The sequence below is a fragment of the Micromesistius poutassou genome, assembly GCF_964030765.1.
Source record: "Micromesistius poutassou genome assembly, chromosome: 15".
Lineage (NCBI taxonomy): Eukaryota > Metazoa > Chordata > Actinopteri > Gadiformes > Gadidae > Micromesistius > Micromesistius poutassou.
In genome coordinates, this window is record NC_140285.1 from 18,591,687 (window position 1) to 18,615,586 (window position 23,900).

General features: G+C 47.5%; 1 long non-coding RNA gene across 1 annotated transcript; it reads left to right on the top strand.

Annotated features, from left to right (window-relative positions):
- The first annotated feature begins 12,393 nt into the window (after nucleotides 1–12,393).
- LOC311359843 lies at nucleotides 12,394–15,409 on the top strand. Its single transcript, XR_014638303.1, has 2 exons — nucleotides 12,394–12,529; nucleotides 14,116–15,409. It is a non-coding gene; the product is annotated as an uncharacterized lncRNA (long non-coding RNA).
- The last annotated feature ends 8,491 nt before the right edge of the window (nucleotides 15,410–23,900 follow it).

Here is a 23,900-nt window from a genome sequence, read left to right on the forward strand (position 1 = left end):
CAGCCAACAGTGGACCCCTGTCATTCCATACAGTACAAGTGTGGACCATTTTCTGTAATGCAAATCAACAATTAAAATGCATTTCTTTAAAAAATAGACATTGTAAAATGTATGGAAATTACTAATTGTAAGATGGTAAATTAAGGCACATTTTGGGGATTGAACAATTTCAAAGGTCTAGACCCTTAAAATGTATTTTAGTTTTTTATAATTTTTTATTGATACAAATGAATAGATAGGAGCTTGCTACTGACTGTTCTAAAAACACTAACAAATCATGTTTGACATTTAATTATTACATTAGTTGAGATTACTATCTTTATCGTCTATCCTGTCTTAACTTTTAAAGCTGAGCCTTTACATTTTGTCAGAAAAATACACTAAAATATCATGTTTCAAGAGACTGGTTTTCTTTACTAAGTAGGCTGTTTAACAGCCCTCTACAGTCTGAATGACCTCCTGGGGCTGCAGGCCGTTCACACAATAGAGGAGTGTGATTGAAGCGACGTGTGTGAATTGGTCATTGAACTCCCAGCTCTGGCCAGCAGAGGCGCTGCTGAGTATGGACTAAACACTCACACACTTTCAGGTCCCCTCTTGGCAAAAGTTGAGAAAATGCACCAAAATGTTTTAGGCATGTTTTTAGCTTGATTTAAGGCATGACCAAGAGGGGACCTGAAAAATGTCCCCTCTTGGCTCGGAGGTCCCCTGTTGGTGAAGGTGTTACGACACCGAAGTCCCCTGTTGGATAGTTAGGCAAGTGCACACACACACACACACACACACACACACACACACACACACACACACCTATTAACACACACACACACACACACACACACACACACACACACACACACACACACACACCTATTAACACACACACACACACACACACACACCTATTTAACACACACACACACACACACACACCTATTAACACACACACACACACACACACACACACACACACACACCTATTAACACACACACACACACACACACACACCTATTAACACACACACACACACACACACCTATTAACACACACACACACACACACACACACACACACACACCTATTAACACACACACACACACCTATTTAACACACACACACACACCTATTAACATACACACACACACACACACACACACACCTATTAACATACACACACACACACACACACGCACACACACACACACACACACACACACCTATTAACACACACACACACACACACACACACACACACACACACACCTATTAACACACACACACACACACACACACACACACACCTATTTAACATACACACACACACGCACAAATACACCGTCCATATACATGCATTCAAAGCACACAAAATAATCGCAAATAGAGCCACAACCACACAGGTTCATACACACACACTAACGCACAAATGCCGACACATGGACAGGACTCATTCCTCAGACGATGTTCTGTACAGCGACAACCTTTAAAATGTTTAGTTTATAACTGTAGTTGGAAGCAGGCTACAGCAGCGGCGGACTGATATTACCTGAAGTGCACTTTTCTGTTTACCTTCTGCTGTAGTGAATTGGTTGCTACACCGGAGCAAAGTGAAAGTCCGCCAAGAAAGTAGTCCCTCAAAATGTAATACGATCATTGCGATACAAGGGTAGTTTTATTTCTAACATTATTATTATTATTATTATCAACACAGACATTTACATCGATAGTCTGGCGTTATAATTGGTTTGCCTCGGGTGTACTTTGGAGTGGGTAAAACTGTTTTTATTGGCATGCTAGCAGTTCCCCTCGACTTGCGCTAGCCTTGCACCAGCGATTTCTGCAACTAGAAGGACTGAATGAACGTGTTGAAAACGGTCTCCAATGATAAATAACACACTGGCTCACTTGGAAATGAGGTCCGATGTCCAAAATTCTGAACTACCCCATTAACCAATCACATCGGTGTATCTGATATAGGCGGGCCAAAAGTGTTGCTGTTTTACCGTCTGGATACGGCAAGAGTCTTATCTATTGGTTAGCTCCGCTGGTCTGGATACGTCACCCCTTGTATTCTTCTGATTGGTCGTAGTGTTATCCAATTGCGTGCAGTGATATTTTCAAATGCATGCTTGGTGCCGCCCCTCGAGTTGGGCCGTTTTCATTACTGGTTGTCAGCCTACAGCTTTTAGGTGTGGCTCTGGATTTCCAGACTAACAAATCAGCTACAGACAGCTAGGAATCACCAAACCTCAATGAATACTATTGCAGTCTCACGGTGCTTGATACAGTGCTGTTATGATCTCTTGACTTTGTCCCTGCGTATTTATCCTGTAAGTCAACGGGTGAACGCAAACACAGCACAGTTTACAGCTTTTCGTTTTACTGTAAAACGTAAGCATGGGAGTGAGACAGAGGAAGCAGAGAGTGAGGCTGACGTGTCTCGTGACTTGTGTGGCAGATATGGTTGCTGGGATTTGAGTGGAAACCTAAATGTGAGACGGTTGAAGAGTGTAGCGGGGAGGAGTGACAGTGGAGAGGAGACGACCTGGGAAGGTGAGGTGGGATTCGGGGGGCAATGCGGCATTAAGTCGTATGGCACACACTGCTGGTTGAGGACACGTTTTCACGTGATCCTGTCAAAACGTGTCTGGAAGTTATCTCTGCATTGACCGTTAGAAAAAACCCTCATACAAACTCTGCTCCACCAGCCCAATGGTAGATAGGGGCTCATCTGGACTCACTTTAATCACACCTTACCATTCACCTCCCACAGGGTCCCTCAGACGCTGTAGATTGTCCCTTATTGTCTGCATTAAAGACCCCACTGACTTAATGAAGGCTCTCAGGCCCACCGTGGTGGAACAGTGCTCTGCAGAAAGGAGTGACCAAGGCACCAGCCGGTCCTCCACGGGCGCTTCCTTCACTCCTGACCAGCTCCTCACCGACTGCCACTGCATTGGATTTCTTTTTGGCAGAGTGAATTCAAAGCGAGGCCCGTACTGAATGCACTGCTAATACCCACCTCAGTGGTGGAGGCTGGTTCGTCAGGAGACGGGTGTGGAGGGGCTGGAGTTAGAGATGGAGAGAGAGCGAGAGAGAGAGAGAGCGAGAGAGAGAGAGAGAGAGAGCGAGAGAGAGAGAGAGAGAGAGAGAAGGGAGAGAGAGACAGAGAGACAGAGATATGGATGAGGATTAGCCCTCAGAAAAGTGTAAAGTACATTGTATGTACCATGTATGTAAAATGAAGGAAAGATAGAATAACCAAAAGAACATGGATAGAGATGAAAGGTGAGGCCCTGATATATAGAGATATGTATAGATATAAGAGAGATGAAAGGTGTGAGGCCCTGATATATAGAGATATGTATAGATATATAGAGATATAAGAGAGATGAAAGGTGTGAGGCCCTGATATATAGAGATATGTATAGATATATAGAGATATAAGAGAGATGAAAGGTGTGATGCCCTGATATATAGAGATATGTATAGATATATAGAGATATAAGAGAGATGAAAGGTGTGAGGCCCTGATATATAGAGATATGTATAGATATATAGAGATATAAGAGAGATGAAAGGTGTGATGCCCTGATATATAGAGATATAAGAGAGATGAAAGGTGTGAGGCCCTGATATAAGAGAGATGAAAGGTGTGAGGCCCTGATATATAGAGATATAAGAGAGATGAAAGGTGTGAGGCCCTGATATAAGAGAGATGAAAGGTGTGAGGCCCTGATATATAGAGATATAAGAGAGATGAAAGGTGTGAGGCCCTGATATAAGAGAGATGCAGGAGTCCTTAAATCCTCAATGCTTCTGTTTTTTATTTGTGTCCATGTATGAGCAATGTACACTCAAATTTGTCTTAGTTGATTCAGCACAATAGCACTATTTAACTATTGAAACATATCACCCAATAGCTTTGATCTTGGTGGTTGCTGATAGATTCTAAGGTAAAATAAGACTCTGCTTTGGGGATTAAATCATTTCCATGGAGCAGAATGAGATCAATGCTGCAGTAAGTCACTAATCTGAGAGCCATGTCCTGGATCTGCCTCCAGCTCTGTGAGCCGGCAGAATGTGTTGTCCTGGCTCTGCTGGTGGAGGTTCAATGCTTAGATGAGATTGTGGTGAGATACCCTGAAGATATATTAGTCTAGTCTGGAACACACAGGACGTGAGGAGACACGATGTATAACATGAAGGGGTTTGCACTACATTGAGACAGATGGGTGTTGTGTGCATATAGATGTGATCGATTGGTAACCTCTACACAAATCTCTACGTGATGGAGGAGGAGAGGAAGTGCTTCTTATGTTCCCGTTTTCTTCTCTGATCAACCAATCAGGCAAAGGGATTTGCTGAGTCAGTTCACCTCCCCTCTCCCTCCCCCACTAACCCCGTCCCGGTGCAGTAGGAGGGGCTGCTCTGGGGGCTGAGGTGGTGCTGCTGCATCACACTGCAGCAGTCCTTCCTCCCCCCCCCACCACTAGGGGCCAGTGGTGGGCCGGGGGGCTGCCTAACCCTGTGACGCACCATCTGCAATGCTGTCCGTCGTTGATATCAAACTCATCCATCCTAACAAAGTTAGAATGAGACAGAATACAGCAATACTGCGATGAGCGCTTCACCGGCGCACCTCTGCTTCCTGCTGGAAGGGGAAATTAGAAAGAATAAATATAGTCAGCCATAGAAGATTAAGTTTACAACCTGAATAGCGGTTAGCTTGTTGATGGAGATGCCTTGACCATAGTTTATTATTTATCTGTGTTCATTATGTTCCTTTGAGAAATTAAAAAACTTGGATGGCTCAGAGCAGGGGCGAACAATACGTTGACTGCGATCGACCCGTTGATTGCAGAGTAGTGTGTTTTTTTATTTTATTAAATAAATGTATCATCCCTATGGCATTAACCACTTGATTGACGATAATTGTCATTCAAACTTTGACCAAAGGTTTTAAGACTTTGCCGTACTCGAGCCTCTCTTCATGGATGTGCTATCCATTGAACATGATGAGGTGGTTTACTGAACTCGTCTGCAGTGGAGGAGGACATGTTGACAGAACAAGCTGGTATTGAAGTCCAGGGCTCATGGACTCACAAAGGAGTATCCAAACATCAGGAAACGTGCTACCTCCCTGACTGCATTTTTTTGTCATTTTTAATTAGGCTCTACTAATGACTACTTATGCCAGTCAGGCTTTTCCCACATGAAGATTATTAAGTATATCAAACAGCGTTCCACCATCACTGATGGTCCTTTGAAGCCTGCTGGGGACCAGCTTCCAGCAGCTCCTCTCCGGACTCTGCAGCCCTGGCTGACTGCATTCAGTCATCACAGTATGTACATATAGGTTTCTCATTTTTAACATAGGTAGATCATTTTGACCTGCTCATTTTGAGAGTAGCTCGCAAGCCGAAAAAGTGTGGACACCCCTTGCTCAGAGCGTATGTATTCTTTTACATGATAATCATTCTCAATTGACTTTATGGCCTTTTTATATTCTCAAGCTATAATGTCTGCATCTTTTTATTGGGATGAATAGTGGAGAGCAGAACGGAGTCTGTGGTTTACACACTGATACTAACCCTGATACTAACCCCCACTGATACTAACTGATACTAACCCTGATACTAACCCCCACTGATACTAACTGATACTAACCCTGATACTAACCCCCACTGATACTAACTGATACTAACCCTGATACTAACCCCCACTGATACTAACTGATACTAACCCTGATACTAACCCCCACTGATACTAACCCTGATACTAACTGATACTAACCCTGATACTAACCCTGATACTAACCCTGATACTAACCCCCACTGATACTAACCCTGATACTAACCCTGATACTAACTGATACTAACCCTGATACTAACCCCCACTGATACTAACTGATACTAACCCTGATACTAACCCCCACTGATACTAACTGATACTAACCCTGATCCACGTGGTGGAGTCAATGAGAGAGAGAGAGAGAGAGAGAGAGAGAGGGAGAGAGAGAGAGAGAGAGAGTCTCACAGATGTCCCTCAGTCTGTCCTGTGTCAAAGCGAGGGGGGGTCCCCCGTCAGCCTTAAGAGGAGGGGGACACACGGCCCTGAAGTAACCTCTCCATGAGCCCTTCTGCTCTGTTCTCTCTCTCTTTCTCTCTCTCCCCCCCCCCTCTCTCTCTCACTCTCTCCCTCCCTCTCTCTCTCACTCTCTCTCTCACTCCATCCCTCCCTCTCTCTCTCTCTCCCCCCCTCTCTCTCTCTCTCTCCCCCCCTCTCTCTCTCTCTATCCCCCCCCCTCTCTCTCTCTCACTCCATCCCTCCCTCTCTCTCTCTCTCCCCCTCTCTCTCTCTCTCTCCCCCCCTCTCTCTCTCACTCCATCCCTCCCTCTCTCTCTCTCTCCCCCCCTCTCTCTCTCACTCCATCCCTCTCTCTCTCTCCCCCCCCCCTCTCTCTCTCTCACTCCACCCCTCCCTCTCTCTCTCTCTCTGGTCCAGTTGTCTTCCCTCTCTCTCTCTCTCTGGTCCAGTTGTCCTCCCTCTCTCTCTCTCTCTGGTCCAGTTGTCCTCCCTCTCTCTCTCTCTCTGGTCCAGTTGTCCTCCCTCTCTCTCTCTCTCTGGTCCAGTTGTCCTCCCTCTCTCTCTCTCTCTGGTCCAGTTGTCCTCCCTCTCTCTCTCTCTCTGGTCCAGTTGTCCTCCCTCTCTCTCCACTATGAGGTCAGAATGCAGCGGACGGCAGAGTCCCAGAATAGATGAATATTCACATGATAGAGGGCACACACACACACGCACACACACACACACACGCACACACACACACACACACACGCACACACACACACACACACACGCACACACACACACACAGTCTGTTATCAGGCGTCTGTTAGCCGTCTGTTAGCCGTCTGTTAGCAGGCATCTGTTAGCAGGCATCTGTTAGCCGTCTGTTAGCAGGCATCTGTTAGCAGGCATCTGTTAGCAGGCGTCTGTTAGCAGGCGTCTATTAGCCGTCTGTTAGCAGGCGTCTATTAGCCGTCTGTTAGCAGGTCTGTTAGCAGGCGTCTATTAGCCGTCTGTTAGCAGGCGTCTGTTAGCAGGCGTCTGTCAGCAGTATGTTAGCCGTCTGTTAGCAGGCGTCTGTTAGCTGTCTGTTAGCAGCTGTCTGTTAGCAGGCGTCTGTTCGCAGTCTGTTAGCAGACGTCTGTTAGCAGGCGTCTGTTAGCCGTCTGTTAGCAGGCGTCTGTTCGCAGTCTGTTAGCAGGCGTCTGTTAGCAGGCGTCTGTTAGCCGTCTGTTAGCAGACGTCTGTTAGCAGTCTGTTAGCAGGCGTCTGTTAGCAGGCATCTGTTAGCCGTCTGTTAGCAGGCGTCTATTAGCCGTCTGTTAGCAGGCGTCTGTTAGCAGGCGTCTGTCAGCAGTATGTTAGCCGTCTGTTAGCAGGCGTCTGTTATCAGGCGTCTGTTAGCTGTCTGTTAGCAGCTGTCTGTTAGCCGTCTGTTAGCAGGCGTCTGTTAGCCGTCTGTTAGCAGGCGTCTGTTCGCAGTCTGTTAGCAGGCGTCTGTTATCAGGCGTCTGTTAGCCGTCTGTTAGCAGGCGTCTGTTAGCAGGCGTCTGTTAGCAGGCGTCTGTTATCAGGCGTCTGTTAGCCGTCTGTTAGCAGGCGTCTGTTAGCAGGCGTCTGTTAGCTGTCTGTTAGCAGCTGTCTGTTAGCCGTCTGTTAGCAGGCGTCTGTTAGCTGTCTGTTAGCAGGCCGCTGTGTGGCTCTGCGTGGTGTTGCCGTGGTGTTGCCGTGGTGTTGCCGTGGTGTTGCCCTGGTGTTGCCGTGGTGTTGCCGTGGTGTTGCCCTGGTGTTGCCCTGGTGTTGCCCTGGTGTTGCGTGGTGTTGCCGTGGTGTTGCCCTGGTGTTGCCGTGGTGTTGCCCTGGTGTTGCCGTGGTGTTGCCGTGGTGTTGCCCTGGTGTTGCCCTGGTGTTGCCGTGGTGTTGCCCTGGTGTTGCCCTGGTGTTGCCCTGGTGTTGCGTGGTGTTGCCCTGGTGTTGCCGTGGTGTTGCCCTGGTGTTGCCGTGGTGTTGCCCTGGTGTTGCCCTGGTGTTGCGTGGTGTTGCCCTGGTGTTGCCCTGGTGTTGCCCTGGTGTTGCCCTGGTGTTGCCGTGGTGTTGCCCTGGTGTTGCCGTGGTGTTGCCCTGGTGTTGCCCTGGTGTTGCCCTGGTGTTGCCCTGGTGTTGCGTGGTGTTGCCGTGGTGTTGCCCTGGTGTTGCCGTGGTGTTGCCCTGGTGTTGCCGTGGTGTTGCCCTGGTGTTGCCCTGGTGTTGCCCTGGTGTTGCCCTGGTGTTGCCCTGATGTTGCCCTGGTGTTGCCCTGGTGTTGCCCTGGTGTTGCGTGGTGTTGCCCTGGTGTTGCCCTGGTGTTGCGTGGTGTTGCCGTGGTGTTGCCCTGGTGTTGCCCTGGTGTTGCCCTGGTGTTGCGTGGTGTTGCCCTGGTGTTGCCCTGGTGTTGCCCTGGTGTTGTCCTGGTGTTGCCGTGGTGTTGCCCTGGTGTTGCCCTGGTGTTGCGTGGTGTTGCCCTGGTGTTGCGTGGTGTTGCCCTGGTGTTGCCCTGGTGTTGCCCTGGTGTTGCCCTGGTGTTGCCGTGGTGTTGCCCTGGTGTTGCGTGGTGTTGCCCTGGTGTTGCCCTGGTGTTGCCCTGGTGTTGCCCTGGTGTTGCCCTGGTGTTGCGTGGTGTTGCCGTGGTGTTGCCCTGGTGTTGCCGTGGTGTTGCCCTGGTGTTGCCGTGGTGTTGCCGTGGTGTTGCCGTGGTGTTGCCGTGGTGTTGCCCTGGTGTTGCCCTGGTGTTGCCGTGGTGTTGCCCTGGTGTTGCCCTGGTGTTGCCGTGGTGTTGCCGTGGTGTTGCGTGGTGTTGCCGTGGTGTTGCCGTGGTGTTGCGTGGTGTTGCCGTGGTGTTGCCCTGGTGTTGCCGTGGTGTTGCCCTGGTGTTGCCCTGGTGTTGCCGTGGTGTTGCCGTGGTGTTGCGTGGTGTTGCCGTGGTGTTGCCGTGGTGTTGCGTGGTGTTGCCGTGGTGTTGCCGTGGTGTTGCCCTGGTGTTGCCCTGGTGTTGCCCTGGTGTTGCCCTGATGTTGCCCTGGTGTTGCCCTGGTGTTGCCCTGGTGTTGCGTGGTGTTGCCGTGGTGTTGCCGTGGTGTTGCCCTGGTGTTGCGTGGTGTTGCCCTGGTGTTGCCCTGGTGTTGCCCTGGTGTTGCCGTGGTGTTGCCGTGGTGTTGCCCTGGTGTTGCCCTGGTGTTGCCGTGGTGTTGCCGTGGTGTTGCCGTGGTGTTGCCCTGATGTTGCCCTGGTGTTGCCCTGGTGTTGCCCTGGTGTTGCGTGGTGTTGCCCTGGTGTTGCCGTGGTGTTGCCGTGGTGTTGCCGTGGTGTTGCCCTGGTGTTGCCCTGGTGTTGCCCTGGTGTTGCGTGGTGTTGCCCTGGTGTTGCCGTGGTGTTGCCGTGGTGTTGCCGTGGTGTTGCCCTGGTGTTGCGTGGTGTTGCCGTGGTGTTGCCCTGGTGTTGCCCTGGTGTTGCCGTGGTGTTGCCGTGGTGTTGCCCTGGTGTTGCCCTGGTGTTGCCGTGGTGTTGCCCTGGTGTTGCGTGGTGTTGCCCTGGTGTTGCCGTGGTGTTGCCGTGGTGTTGCCGTGGTGTTGCCCTGGTGTTGCCGTGGTGTTGCCCTGGTGTTGCGTGGTGTTGCCCTGGTGTTGCCCTGGTGTTGCCCTGGTGTTGCCGTGGTGTTGCCCTGGTGTTGCCGTGGTGTTGCCGTGGTGTTGCCCTGGTGTTGCGTGGTGTTGCCGTGGTGTTGCCCTGGTGTTGCCGTGGTGTTGCCGTGGTGTTGCCCTGGTGTTGCCCTGGTGTTGCCCTGGTGTTGCCGTGGTGTTGCCGTGGTGTTGCCCTGGTGTTGCCGTGGTGTTGCCCTGGTGTTGCCGTGGTGTTGCCGTGGTGTTGCCGTGGTGTTGCCGTGGTGTTGCCGTGGTGTTGCCCTGGTGTTGCCCTGGTGTTGCCGTGGTGTTGCCCTGGTGTTGCCCTGGTGTTGCCGTGGTGTTGCCGTGGTGTTGCCCTGGTGTTGCCCTGGTGTTGCCCTGGTGTTGCCGTGGTGTTGCCGTGGTGTTGCCGTGGTGTTGCCGTGGTGTTGCCGTGGTGCAGCCGCTGTGGACAGTAGGACTGACAGAGGTCTCCCTGACTGGACCAAACCCAGGAGGAGAAGGATTTCAAGCGCCACTTTCTCCTCTGAAGTCAATATTGTCTTGTAGACATCCTTGCTTAATGGATACACACTAACACACACACACACTCACATTCCCTTATCCTCTCTATCATTAAGAGCAATCATTGACCATTGTCTCTGGAGACTTCTGATGCACGCATCCACACACACACACACACGTACAGTACACACACACACACACAGACCCAGGTACAGTACACACACACACACACACACACACAGACCCAGGTACAGTACACACACACACACACACACACACACACAGACCCAGGTACAGTACACACACACACACACACACACAGACCCAGGTACAGTACACACACACACACACACACAGACCCAGGTACAGCACACACACACACATTCTGCAGTGCAGTGTGTTGCACTGAATGACAGCAGCTCAGACCAGACCATCTCCTCTTCTCCTCCACTGAGTGTGTGTGTGTGTGTGTGTGTGCGCCCGTGTATGTGTGTGTGTGTGTGTGTGTGTACGTGTGTTCATGTCTGTTTTTGTTTCCTTCACTTCTTCTCCATCGTGATGTGAATTGATTCTTTAATTAAATATTTAAAAAAAACGAGATAAAAAGAGAGGATGAAATAATGATTATGAAGTAAAGAACAAAGAGTTTGACATTCAAGTTGTTCATCATTCACTTATGTTCTCACAATCTCACTCCTTGACAGTATTTTTTGTGTCTGTGTCTGTTCGTTCTTTTATCAACTGGAATAAAAAATAAATGTACTAATTTAAGTGTGAATTAATCGAGCAGTGCATTGTAGAAGAGGAACATTAATTTGATTCTGGATCAAAAGATATTGAAATCGTAAACAATGTGACAAAGATCTGACAACCAGTTTCTCAAAGTTCAACCCTGCTCTGAAAGTAGGTGGCAGTTTGTGGTGACATTGAGGTGCCTTTAGTGTACTCTTTAGTGTAGTCTTTGGTGTACTTTTAGTGTACTCTAGTGTACTCTGTAGTGTACTCTTTAGTGTACTCTTTAGTGTAGTCTGTAGTGTACTCTAGTGTACTCTGTAGTGTACTCTTTAGTGTACTCTAGTGTAGTGTACTCTAGTGTACTCTGTAGTGTACTCTAGTGTACTCTAGTGTAGTGTACTAGTGATGTTCCACTACAGCCACATGGCAGCGAGGCAGATCTGTGGAACTGTCTCTGGTCAGCGGTTGATGTTGAGACGGATAAGCTTCTCTTCTAGTGTAAGGCCACCGTGTGTGTGTGTGTGTGTGTGTGTGTGAGAGAGAGTGAGAGAGAGAGAGAGAGAGAAAGGGGAGAGTGAGAGAGAGAGAAATGCATTGTAGCGCTCAAGGTCAATCAGAGTTAATTGTCCCTGCTGTCCTCACGCTGGCCTCATAAGCCGCGTTGGCAACCAGTTCATTAATTAAGTGTATGGGTTAGTTTGTCTACAGTCATTGAATGCACACCATTGACTTCTGCTTTACTCTTTAGGACGCTGTTAATCACAATGAGACTAACCTGCTTAAACAAAGGATAGATAGTGTTACATTCTACAAGGGCAACTTCTCAATATGACGCCCAATAATCAATGTTTCCGTGTAGGTATGTGTGTGGGGTTCTTTGTGTGTGTGTGTGTGTGTGTGTGTGTGTGCCGCTGCAGCATGGCGGCAGTAGACGGCATGAGCGCAGCACTCTGAACATCTGATTACACCCGTCGTAACTGCCGCAGTTAATGTAGTCATGTGCACGATGATTTTGTGGAAGACGGTCTGGACAATGTGCTTGGTGTCGGCGATCAGAGTTGCTTACAAACAAGCACTCCGGAGTGGGAGAGTTTATCAACAACAATGGCACGCTCATGACCCGACGCCAAAACACCTGTTGGGCAGAGAGCCAGCTTTCACGGACCTCGCTGAGCTGGTGAAACCCCTGACGGAGCAGCAATGGTCGGCCTTTCAAGTCTATGAGAGGACCTTCCGGAGCAGCTTGGCGTCCAAGAAACATCATGAAAAACAACACTTTGTTTCATCGGCAGATCCTGGGAGGTGGATCCGCCTCATAGCCCTCCTGAACGGCATATTCTTCAAGAATGGTGTGCTTACAACTGAAAGCCATCGTGGAAGACCCTTTGGTTTCCCCCTTCTGAAGTTCGTAGTTCGGGTATTAAAAAAGCTCCCGACAAAGCAGCCGCTCCCGGAGGATTTAACACCGGCGCTGGCCTCCAGCTGGATTGAGGCGCAGCTGCGTTTCCTCCGGGAGACAGTGCAGCCTTCGCTAACAACTACGAGACGGGAACAACGGAAGAAGGTGAGCAGAGATAAACTGGCCTATCTTTGGCAGCATAGACAATCTAAAGCCATTCAAATTATCCTAAACAACAGCGAATATCCCGACCCCCCTCCGTGCCCCAATAATTGCGAGCAAGTGCAATTATATTATCAGAATAAATGCCGAGGGCAAACGTCAATTCATGACCCACTCCCTCCACCGCCCTGGCATGGCGCTGTTTCACACACGGAGCCAGACTATCTCCCTGACACTGCGCAGTTCACACAGACTGAGGTGGAGGCTGTGCTGCGCACTCTACCTAACAATAAAGCAAGTGGCATGGACGGTGTTTCATATGAAGATCTCAAAGCCACGCAGGCAGCTGAAATAACATCAATTTTTAATGTCTGCTTGGAAAATAGGAGAGTACCTGAGTCATGGAAGGGGGCTCTCGTTCATAGAATTCCCAAAAAAGACAATATTCCGGACAATCCATCAACCTGGAGAGACATTTCCCTTTTGCCTACCATCTATAAAGTGTTCATGAAATGTGTTCTTGCCCGAATACTACCATGGCTTGTGGATGTGGACATTCTGTCGCCCAAGCAAAAAGCCTACATCAGCAGGCAAGGCATGAATGAACATGTGTTTTGTCTCAAAACAGGTATTGATGATTTTAAACATTTAAACAAATTCTTTGCAGTTTTTTTGGACTTTCGTGATGCATTTGGAACTTTAGCACATAATGTCATGATAACAGCTCTGGAGGAAATACATCTGCCTCAGGTTTGTATTGACATTGTTAAAGATGTTTACTCTGGTTCATTCATACAGGTTATCTGTGGTAAACAGCTCACAGACCCAATCCCTCTCCAAGTGGGCATTAAGACTGGCTGCCCCTGGAGCGCAGTTAACTTTGTGTTGGCGCTAAACCAGTGGTTAAAGTGGCTTTGTAGCTGTGTCACCTGTAATGTTATCTCCCCTAACCCCGTCCAGGGGTATGCAGACGATGTTCAGATTGCCTCTCGTCAAGAGGCTGTGATCAACAACATGCTCTCCAGAACAGACTCCTTTTTGGAGTGGTCAGGATTAGAGGTTAAAGATTCAAAATGTGCAGTTTTTTATGAAAGGCGGAGTGGGGGGAACCGTTGGTATCACTCTAAAACAGATACAATACCTGTGTTCACTGTTTGTAATAAGTCACTCAGAGTTTACTCACGTCATGAAACGTATACATATTTGGGTCATAAATTCAATGTGGCAGGTGAGTGGAAAGACCAAGTCGATGAAATTACATCAGAATATTACAGCAGACTTGAGTCTATAAATGTATCCCCACTGCCACTCATCATGAAGCTGGAGGCAGTTAGAGTAATTGCATTGTCCAAGGTACAACATCTTCTTTCTAATGTACATGTTCCACGAAAATCATTATGTGATTTGACGGATAAAACTGTATATTTTGTAAGACAATGGACTGGCCTAAATACACATACAACACGCAATATCATATTTCATAGTAAGAGTGAGGGTGGTCTGGGTGTTCCTAATTTTGAATGGACATATATTGCTACGAGACTTTCCCATCTGTTGAATATGTTGAACAATGATGATAAATATGTCAGAGAGCTTGCCCGAGCTTCTCTGTTCCTGGACCTAAGAAGACGCAAGGTCCCTCTGGCTCGTGGGTCGGAGCCTAACTTCCTGGGATTCAAGAGGAAACCCAGTGGAAAGCTGGACAGCCGCTCTCCTGGCTTCGGTGTGTGGTCAGACTGGCCTGACCTGAACGATCTGTGTTGCTGGGCTGATGTTACCCTGGAGTGGACGGGGTCTGACTCTGAGGCCGTGGAGGTCTCAGAGGAGGTTATATCCGACCCCAACATCTCTGTAAAAGCAACTGTGAATGTATGTGGGACAAAACATCTACTCCCACTGAGAAATGCTCGAGGTCACCTCTTGGGGGCGCAACAACGGAGGCAGCGGCAGCAATGGACTGAGCTGAGACTTCAAGGGAAGATTGCATGTCTCCCAGCTGCAGACCACTCTGTCTCACACGCTGTGTTCAGAAATGCTGCCCTGGATGAGAACATTGTTACATTTGCTATAAAAGCGAGACTGCAGGTTTTACCAACTAAACTGAACCTGTCCATCTGGTTTCCAGGAAGTCATGCTCCTTACTGTATACACCATGGCAGTGAACAAATAGCTGAAACCATGTCTCACATCTTAAATGGTTGCCATGTTTACAGAGGGCTCTACATATGTAGGCATGACAGAATTGTAGATTTGATATCAGCAGATATCTCTTCTATCTTCAGGTCTTCCATCATGCTGTATAAACATTCTACTGTGAAGCCGAGTATGTTCAGCCTGTGTAATGATGTCTCAATGTTCTCTCATGTAACAGCTAATACTCCTGATGTTGTTGTTGTTAATGAAAATCATAGAGAGGTGCTCATTCTGGAGGTCGGCTGTACCTTTGATTACAGCCTAGAGGAGGCCTTTCTGACCAAAGTGCTGAAATATCAGCAGCTGAAGCAGACCATCTCTCAGCTAGGCTACAGGTGTAAACTTCTAGTCTTTATATTTGGTAGTCTGGGGCATGCGCATAAGTTGGTTGTGAGGGGCCTTCAGATGGCCGGCCTCCCTAAAAGAAGAGCTAAACAGTTGGCCAGGTACTGCTCAGTCTCAGTTATTATTGGTAGCCGTTCAATCTGGAGGAGACGTTGTTTTTTGTATCCTTAAATGTCTGTTTTCTATCTGACCTGTAGGTCATTTTGTATGTAACTGCGTTCAGCTGCCCAGGCGTTTTGTGTCTGACCGTCTTCCATTGTCAACTGCACTGGCAGTGTTTATGTCCCTTGTGCAAGAACCCTTGTACTTCTTTATATGTGGGCATAAATAAATATTTAAAATGTGTGTGTGTGTGTGTGTGTGTGTGTGTGTGTGTGTGTGTGTGTGTGTGTGTGTGTGTGTGTGTGTCTCTATATATATGAGTATGTACACAACTTGTGTTTGTGATCCCAGTTTTCCTGACTCTTTGCCTCCTTGTCCTTCTGTATCTTTCAGGTATTCAGAGGTCTTTGGGACGGCCCCTCCCTCTCACCGTTCCTTGCATCCTAGCCCAAGCACCCCAGCCAAAAATGCTTTGCTAAAGCTGGTAAAATGGAACCAAATCAACTGTTAAATGGATTTGGTCCCCTTCAACCAGCTGTAGCTGCGCATTGTTCACTGCCCAACTGACACGAACAAGGAGCGACACACACACACAAATACAATGAAATAAATAAAGACGAGGAATGATGATGGTGAAAACCCTGGGCAGTGATGATTAGACAAACTCATAGTCCCGCTGGCCTTCAGACAGACGCTGTAAATCTGTCAAATCCAGCGGTGGTACACACAGTTGGACAGCCATGGATCTAGGGGCGCTAGCCAAGCAAGAATCAATGATCGTGGGGATTTATCTTATCAAACACATTTCCTCAAAGCATTTCCAAATGTTCAGGTAAGTGAACATTGTGTACTTTGTCAGTTGTTATAGATGATAGGAATATCTAGATTGTATGTTAAGGTTTGTTGTGTGAAAGCAGGAGTGTCGTGTGATTAAAAAGCTAACTTTGTGTGTGTGTGTGTGTGTGTGTGTGTGTGTGTGTGATATTACTCATGCACAAATGTCTGTGCACACATACACACCTGTTTGATTCCTAATGCACTGATCAATAAAGGCCCATCCTGGAGTTCCCTAAACTGCTAAAGCAGTGTTTCTCAACCTTTTTTGAGCAAACGCCCCCCTTACCTTACCCTGATCCTCTGGCGCCCCCCCCCCCCCCCCCCATTATTATTGTTGATTTTGTTTAAAAAATAATAATTGCGACCCGTGGGTAGGCTATATCCGTTACCAACTCCACTCCAACTCGTGCTACATTGCTTGAATAAAAAACTTCTGTGCCGTTTTGGTTTCTTCTGGACAAGAAAATGTGTATTCAGAGTTTTATTAAAAGGTTTTATTATTGAGCTATTGAAGTTTAATACGTAACAGTGCTTGTGTACATTTTTATTGGTTATTGAGCTGTTAATCCGCGGACTTGGGTTCAATATGTGCACGAAAGACTTCCTTTGTCTACGTGACGTTGCCTAGCAACGCTGCGCATGTGCAGCCTTTATCCGCTCCGTTCTGAGTTGGCGAGTAGCACGTTTAAGTTCGCGGCCAAATAGTAATTAAAGTAGTTTGTTACTATACAAGTTAAGCGCCTGTAACATCAGTGTTAAATGCGTATGTGACGGTTGGTGTGCGTACCTTATGAAAGTAAGTGTTTATCGGTTCGCAGACGTAATGAGCGACGTTGCGGTGGTCTACATGTAATGCGCAATTAGCATGCTAAGCGGAGTTAGCTTTATTCAGTCTTGTGTTGCCTTACTATGTAATATGGATGAGATTCATGTTGCTTAGCGTAATGCCCCATCCACCGCTTGCTTTGCATGTCCCACAAACCAACCAGTGGAAGTCAGGGGAGGGCAAAATAGTTTCTGAAGCACCACGCTGCCGCGATGAGGTGGATTTGTTTATCGGCGTTACTATGGTGATCATGACGGCACTGAGCATAAAGTAAAAAGTAGATGAGACGATAGAGGGGTTAGAAAATATGAAGATATGCTTTTTTATTTCAGTTATCCTATTTTTGCACCGAAAATATTTGAAAACCATGTTTAAAAAGTTCAAAATAATGACCACTACTCAAGCAAAGTTGCCCCGTGTTCGTTCCCAGCGCCCCCCTAGGTTCTACGAACGCCCCCCAGGGGGCGCTGCCGCCCCCGTTGAGAAACCCTGTGCTAAAGTGATCTTTGGACTTGTGGTCTTACTGGGGAGAGATGATACTGTGAGGTCCGTTTGGTCTCAGTGTGGTGAGGGAAGACAGCCCAGCAGACAGTAGGGGAGGTTTGGTTTTGGCAGGTAGGAGACACGAGGTACACGTAAGAGTGACCGAAGGTGTATGAGGAGGAACGAGGGAAGGTGAGAGAACAGGCTGTTGGAAAAGATTGTCCTAGATTCCAACATTGTTAGGAATTAACTGAGCATTAGTCTCATCCTCTTTTATCCCTCGGGCCCATGCTCCCCTAGTCCAACACATTACTACCAACTTCTGATCACCTCCTCCCATCCTAACCTTTCCCTTTGCTCTCCTGATATATTCACTGGAAGTAGTAATGCCAGTGCTGGCAAGCCAGACTTTAGAGGCAGAAAAGAGAGATCAAGTAGGAATACGGAGTATGACACATCAGAAGATGGCAACAGTTACCAGACATGTGGCAGACAGAGTTCGAGTGAAGGAATAGGAACAGAGACATCCGCCCACATGTGTCTGGTCTCTCTACTATTTAAGAACTCTTACTAGGTAGAGTGGATAGGATCCCTGCTGCCATGCAGGAGACCAGGGATGAATTCCCTGATGGGGAGACGGGGACAAAGTACATTCAGTTACCAAAGGTCTTCACACACAAAGGTGTTCACAGAAAAAAACACAAAATCTGCAGAAGTGTCCATATCTGAGGTTACCACACATTGACTGATGTGGGACTCCTCATTGGAGCCGTGGCACATGGCGCTGTGAAGGCTGTCCTGGGCTGAATGGTGTGTGGACCTGTAGAAGTGGTCCTTCAAGTGGTCCTTGAAGACTACAAATCCTTCATGGAGAACATACGTGGTAAAGGCTACGCTGTTGAAGCGTCTCAGAAACACCTTGACCGTGACGACCAAAGGGTCTGGTCTGTCCCACACCATGGGGTGTACCACGCAAAGAAAAATAAAACCGCTATGGTCTTTGACAGCACGGCTTCATGTCAGAATGTGTTGCTGAACGGTTACTGCAGGGACCATACTCCCCCACTACGCTCATTGGTCCAGAAAGCCTCTGTAGACCTTCAACCCTACAGGATCTCACTCTCTGTCTCTCCAGATTCAATGTAGCCAACTATTACCTGTGAAACTTCAGAGTCCTTTTCATACAGAGTGCTGTCATCATTGGTCGATACAGATGTATTCTAATTGGTTTCTTTCACTGTATGAAGAAGGTCTGGCTGTCTCTGTGACCACTGTGTCCACTGAGTCCTTTGTATGGGCTAGCCTGCTTTTGCGTTGCATCAGGCTTTTTCCTCTCCATGGACACGTTGGTTGCACAGCTGCTTCCTTTCACCAGTCATTTTTACACTGCCAAATATGCCCATCTTATATCCACCATTTCCTGGCATGGTCCGTGCGTTTACACTGACCGAGGTAATATACCAGCTTAATTGCGCACCCTTAATTTCCCCTCTGGAACCCGACACATATTATCCAAATGCGATTAGACAGCATGGTGGTTCCAGGGGCGGGGCTTGGGTAGAGGTGTTGCTGTGTTGTCAGAGACAACGTTGCTGTGTTGTCAGAGACAACGCAGCAACATCAACATAAGTTGTTCTAACTGGAGAGACGGTGAAATCCATGAGCTGCTGACCATCAGGGGAGAGAAGGTGATACAGTCGCATTTAACGAAGATGGGGAAAGATGGTGCGATCTACGAGAAAGTACCAGAGGAACTTTCGTAAGGAAAGAATATAAATAAATAAAGAATATGTTGGCGTTTTTTTGCACTTGTATACAGTGAATCACGTTTGTAGCCTACACTCAGATGTCATCTACTCATTCTTGCATGAAAAAAATAAAATAAAGAAATGTGAGTATGCTCATCATTCTAAACTCTCGCGCTGCTGGTATGAAATGCTTGCCCTGGTTGCAGCTTTCACTACACAGCAGCAGGAGTTGTTTGGGCTTGAAGTGCCGAGACAGCTTGTACACAATCCAAACCCTGTCCGGCCTCATGTGGTATGAGACCAGTGGCGGCTGGTCAATAGAGGGCGCTAGGGCGCCGCCCCTCCGTGAAATATTCACTTGAATATATCTGCCAACTTTGAATAAACTATTATACATACGAAATAAATCAACAAAAATACATAGCGTTTATCCTTGTTTAATTGTGTGATAGACCATACTTGCAACTGCCAGCAACCATTTAAATGCGTCTGAACGTCTTGGGCTACGCTAGTTATTGGTCATTCGAAATAAAGCCCTCCTTCAGGTCAGGGGCGCCGGCCAAGTTGAAGTCAACGTAAGCTCGCAAACTTTTTGCTGTCTATCAAGCAGAGACAGCTTTTCATTGGCACAAAAAAAATCGCCATCAGGGCACACCAGTGTGTGCCCCTGGCCAATGGTAACGCCTAGATTCCACCGGGGACGTAAGCACCGCAGAACGGCTGCGCCGCGGTCACCGCTGCTGATCGCTGCCACTCTAATCAATGAACCCATCCCCACCGGGCGCGCCGCGGCGCGTCTCAGCAGCGTCCCAGGAGCGGCGCACCGCGCCGCAGCGCTATCTTTACGCAGCACTTCTATTTTGACGCGAGCCGCTGCTGAACCGCGTCAATTTCCACAGAGCAGATCGAGCCGGGCAGGAAGTGAAATAATAAAAGCCATAGAGCATCCGGTCATCCAGTTTTCTAAATAAAACACAATACTCCGCTCATGTAGCCTATACAACTTCACATCAACATTACGTCATGACCGGTGGCACCAGGTCAGCAGTCAATCAACCAGAGGGTCTCAGAGGGTCGGCAACATGGACGACGAGAGACTTATTATCGAAGTGGAGCAACATAAAATCATTTACGAAATCAATCATCCTTTTTATAAAGACAATGTGAGAAAGGATTTCCTTTATCCACAGAGATAAAACGTTCAGGATTATCGCGTGATCTCGTGATCTCGTGTGAATACGGCTGGCTTGCAAGGCAGCACGCGCCCGGTGGGGAATGACGCAGGGCACAGGACGCAGCCGTTCCGCGGCGCTTACGTCCCCGGTGGAATCTAGACGTGGTTTTTTTTATCACCACACGATTGGACATTTCAGCGAATCAATCAAATAGGCTACCTCCCTCAGCAACACTCGCGCAACACAACTACAGCAGAGAAGAGATGGATCGCTAACTAGGAAAGAGTTGTAAAAGCACTTTCCACCCATTTCAGTGGAGGAATTGGACTCCCCAAGCAATGTTATACTTAAAAGGAGCAAGTAAGTTCCATATTAATTTAGTCTTTCGGCCTGTAGCATATAAACAATATAAAGCAACTGTCCCTTATTTCTAACTGCATTTGAAATAGCCATTGAGACACAAAAATGGACACTATAGGACAGTGATCATGATTTGCTTCAATATCATAATAACAACAATGGGTAAGCTTGTAAGCTTAGGCCCTGCAAGTCAGGATGTAGGCTATGAATCTGAATGAATAGTATGTAATAGGTAGTGGCCATCTCCAAAATGCACCAGCATACAGGAAATCAAATCTACCAAATATTTTTTTTTCTATTACTGCGCCCCACCAACAATTTTTATCACCAGCCACCACTGTATGAGACTGTAACCCATTACCTGGAAGACAATAGGATAGGGGAGAGGACTAACAAAGAGAGGACTAACAAACCAACTCCAAAACTCCAGAAACCAGAAATGGTGGAAGGTTGGGCTTGGGGCTAGCAACCCCAACTCGCAAAATCCTACATGCTACAGAAACGTTGATGAAAACTAAAAAATCCCAAAGTCTTGGAAAGGAAGACTCTTCAGTGTCCCAAGCTAAAGAGAAAATGACGACACACATGGAAAATCGCAAGGAGACAGTGCGTCCGAAGCTTCTTCTGACCCCTGACGACCCACCACCATAGCAACATGGAACGTGAGGACCATGTATGCAGGGGGAAAGACAGCAGTGATAGCGGAGGAGATGAGGAGGTACAATCTATCTCTCCTTGGTCTGGGTGAAACCAGATGGCTTCAGACAGGACAGGTCAAGCTGGCGAGCGGAGAGTCCATACTGTACTCTGGGCACCCAGATGACTCTGCACCACATACAGAGGGAGGAGCCCTGACATGGAACCCACAGAGCAGGAGATGAAGACCTAGAGCCACCTGGAGAAGAACCACAGAGCAGGAGATGAAGACGAAGACCTAGAGCCACCTGGAGAAGAACCACAGAGCAGGAGATGAAGACGAAGACCTAGAGCCACCTGGAGAAGAACCACAGAGCAGGAGATGAAGACGAAGACCTAGAGCCACCTGGAGAAGAACCACAGAGCAGGAGATGAAGACGGAAGGGCTGACATGGGCTGACGAGGCACAAGCCGGAAGAGGATGGAGGGGTTTCATCGATGGCCTATGTTCCCTAGGGAACTTAAAGGCCTAACTAACTAACCTCATCATTCTAAAGAGGTCTACTCTCTGTGCGTAGCCCCAGCTGCTCCAATGAACAAGAAAGCGGCTCCTTGACGAAGCTGGAATAGACGCCGCCGTAGTTGCTTGGCAGTGTAATGTGACATATTTTAATTGTAATATTCCCTAGTGATACATTTTTACTGTAATAATCTCACATAGCCATATCCAGTAGCACCAAGCATAGTTTAGAGGTAATTTCCCCTCCTAATCGCCAGAGGGCAGCACTGAACACATTTGACAAAGTTACAAAACATTTACACTAGGGGCAGCAACGGACACACAGAGGAAGTGAGAAAACCATAGAAGAACACCTGATATATATAAACTCAGACTCCGCCATTTGAGGTCAGAATCTCTTGGGCGGTGTATCGATTAGATGTAAAGCTTAGAGACGCTCCACGCGTGTTATATACGATCCCTCTCCTTTTGTTTCATAGACGATAGACAATAGATCAATAACCTTAACCAAATAAAGTGAGTTAAAAGCGATCCTGTCTCGGCGGCCTTTCCTGGACTAAAATTCATAACAGTAACAATGCGTAATCTTTCTCTTTTTCTTTGCTCTTCACCACCTTACATGAGTGGCTGTCTTGAAGGCCTCCAAAGAGTTGATCCATAGAAGTTCAGCTAAGCTTGCTCTGTGACCTTCCCTTTCCTTGATATCGAATGCTGCATTGCCCTAGCTTTACCTCATTTTATAAACGATTCTTCATGGGAAAAATGGATCCATGAAGTACGCCAGCAGATAACTGATTCCCCCCTGATGGTGTGGAGAGACACTGGTGTTGGTGTTACTGTGGATGGAGTCCCTTGGCCCTGGAGGACACCATCTCTCCCTCAGGCTGCAACGAGTCTCAATGAAAACAATAGAGACAAGCATGAATAAGAGGAGTAGATCTACACTGCGTGTTGGTGAACAGTTTTACTTGTGTTAATGCTTGAGCTCCTGATTGGTTGAGAGATGAAGGGGAGGGGCCTGAGATAACAGCGTGGTAGTTTAGAATGCAACATAGACCAATGAGAAGTAGAAAATGAATTTGTCTTCCTGATTGAACCTTTGCTTAAGCTACATTAGACAGCAGATGATTCCACGCCGTGTCTTACAATACGTTTGGTCGAGGTCAGATTCAAACAATGGACCTCCTCCACTGCTTAGTATTGCTGGCACACGTTCTAGCACTGAGCCACATGTAGGTATGGACCAGCCGGGCAGAACAGAGGATAGATTTGGATAAGGAGGAGTCTACATTCTTTGCACAAATGGTGAGCTTGATATGGTAAGAAGATATTGGTATGCCATTAAACCCGGGGCCCAGGAAGTAAACATATTGAAATTATCATCAACCATCTCTCTAAAACAAAGCAAACGTATTTCATGACATTCTGACTAAATGTTTGGTTGTGGTCAGATTGGATCCAGGGACTGCATGTCTGCCCGGTGCTCTGCCCTGGACTACAAGCTTCTATGTGCTTGGATGAAAAAAAGAGCTTGGTAAATATTGTAAAATGGCACTGGTATGCCATAAAAGCAGGATTACCAGAAGTACACATTGAGAATCTTCATGAAACATGTCTCTGAGTCAAATAGTTCAACATTTTTTTCATGAGATTTCCGACAATATGTTTGGTTGAGGTCAGATTCAATCCAGCAACCGCCTAAACTACTTCTCCACGCTCTACCCTGAGCCACGTGGACATATCAGTATCCAAGGGACAGATCAACTATATTTTAAGAAGGAGCAATCTTCCATACTTGAAGGAACTGTTGAGCTTGGTAGGTGTGGTAAAATGCCATTGGTATGCCATAAATATAGGTTTAAACCACATTAGAAACAAAAATGTTTTGGGCAATCTGTAAAGTGGTGGCCATTGAATTAATTCCAAATAGTCTGACCAGGTGGTTTGCAGTGAGAAAGTATTTCATCATGACAAATGGTGCATCTCCAAAAAAAAGATTTGTTTTCTGGTGGCAGCCCTTTGAAGTTTTGACATTGTTTGCCAAACGTTCACCCATCAGTGTTTCCCACAGGATTTTGAGAGACTATGGTGGGTGGATCTCTGACCCTCTAGGGCGGTCCGGGGGCATGCTCCCCCGTAAGATATTTTT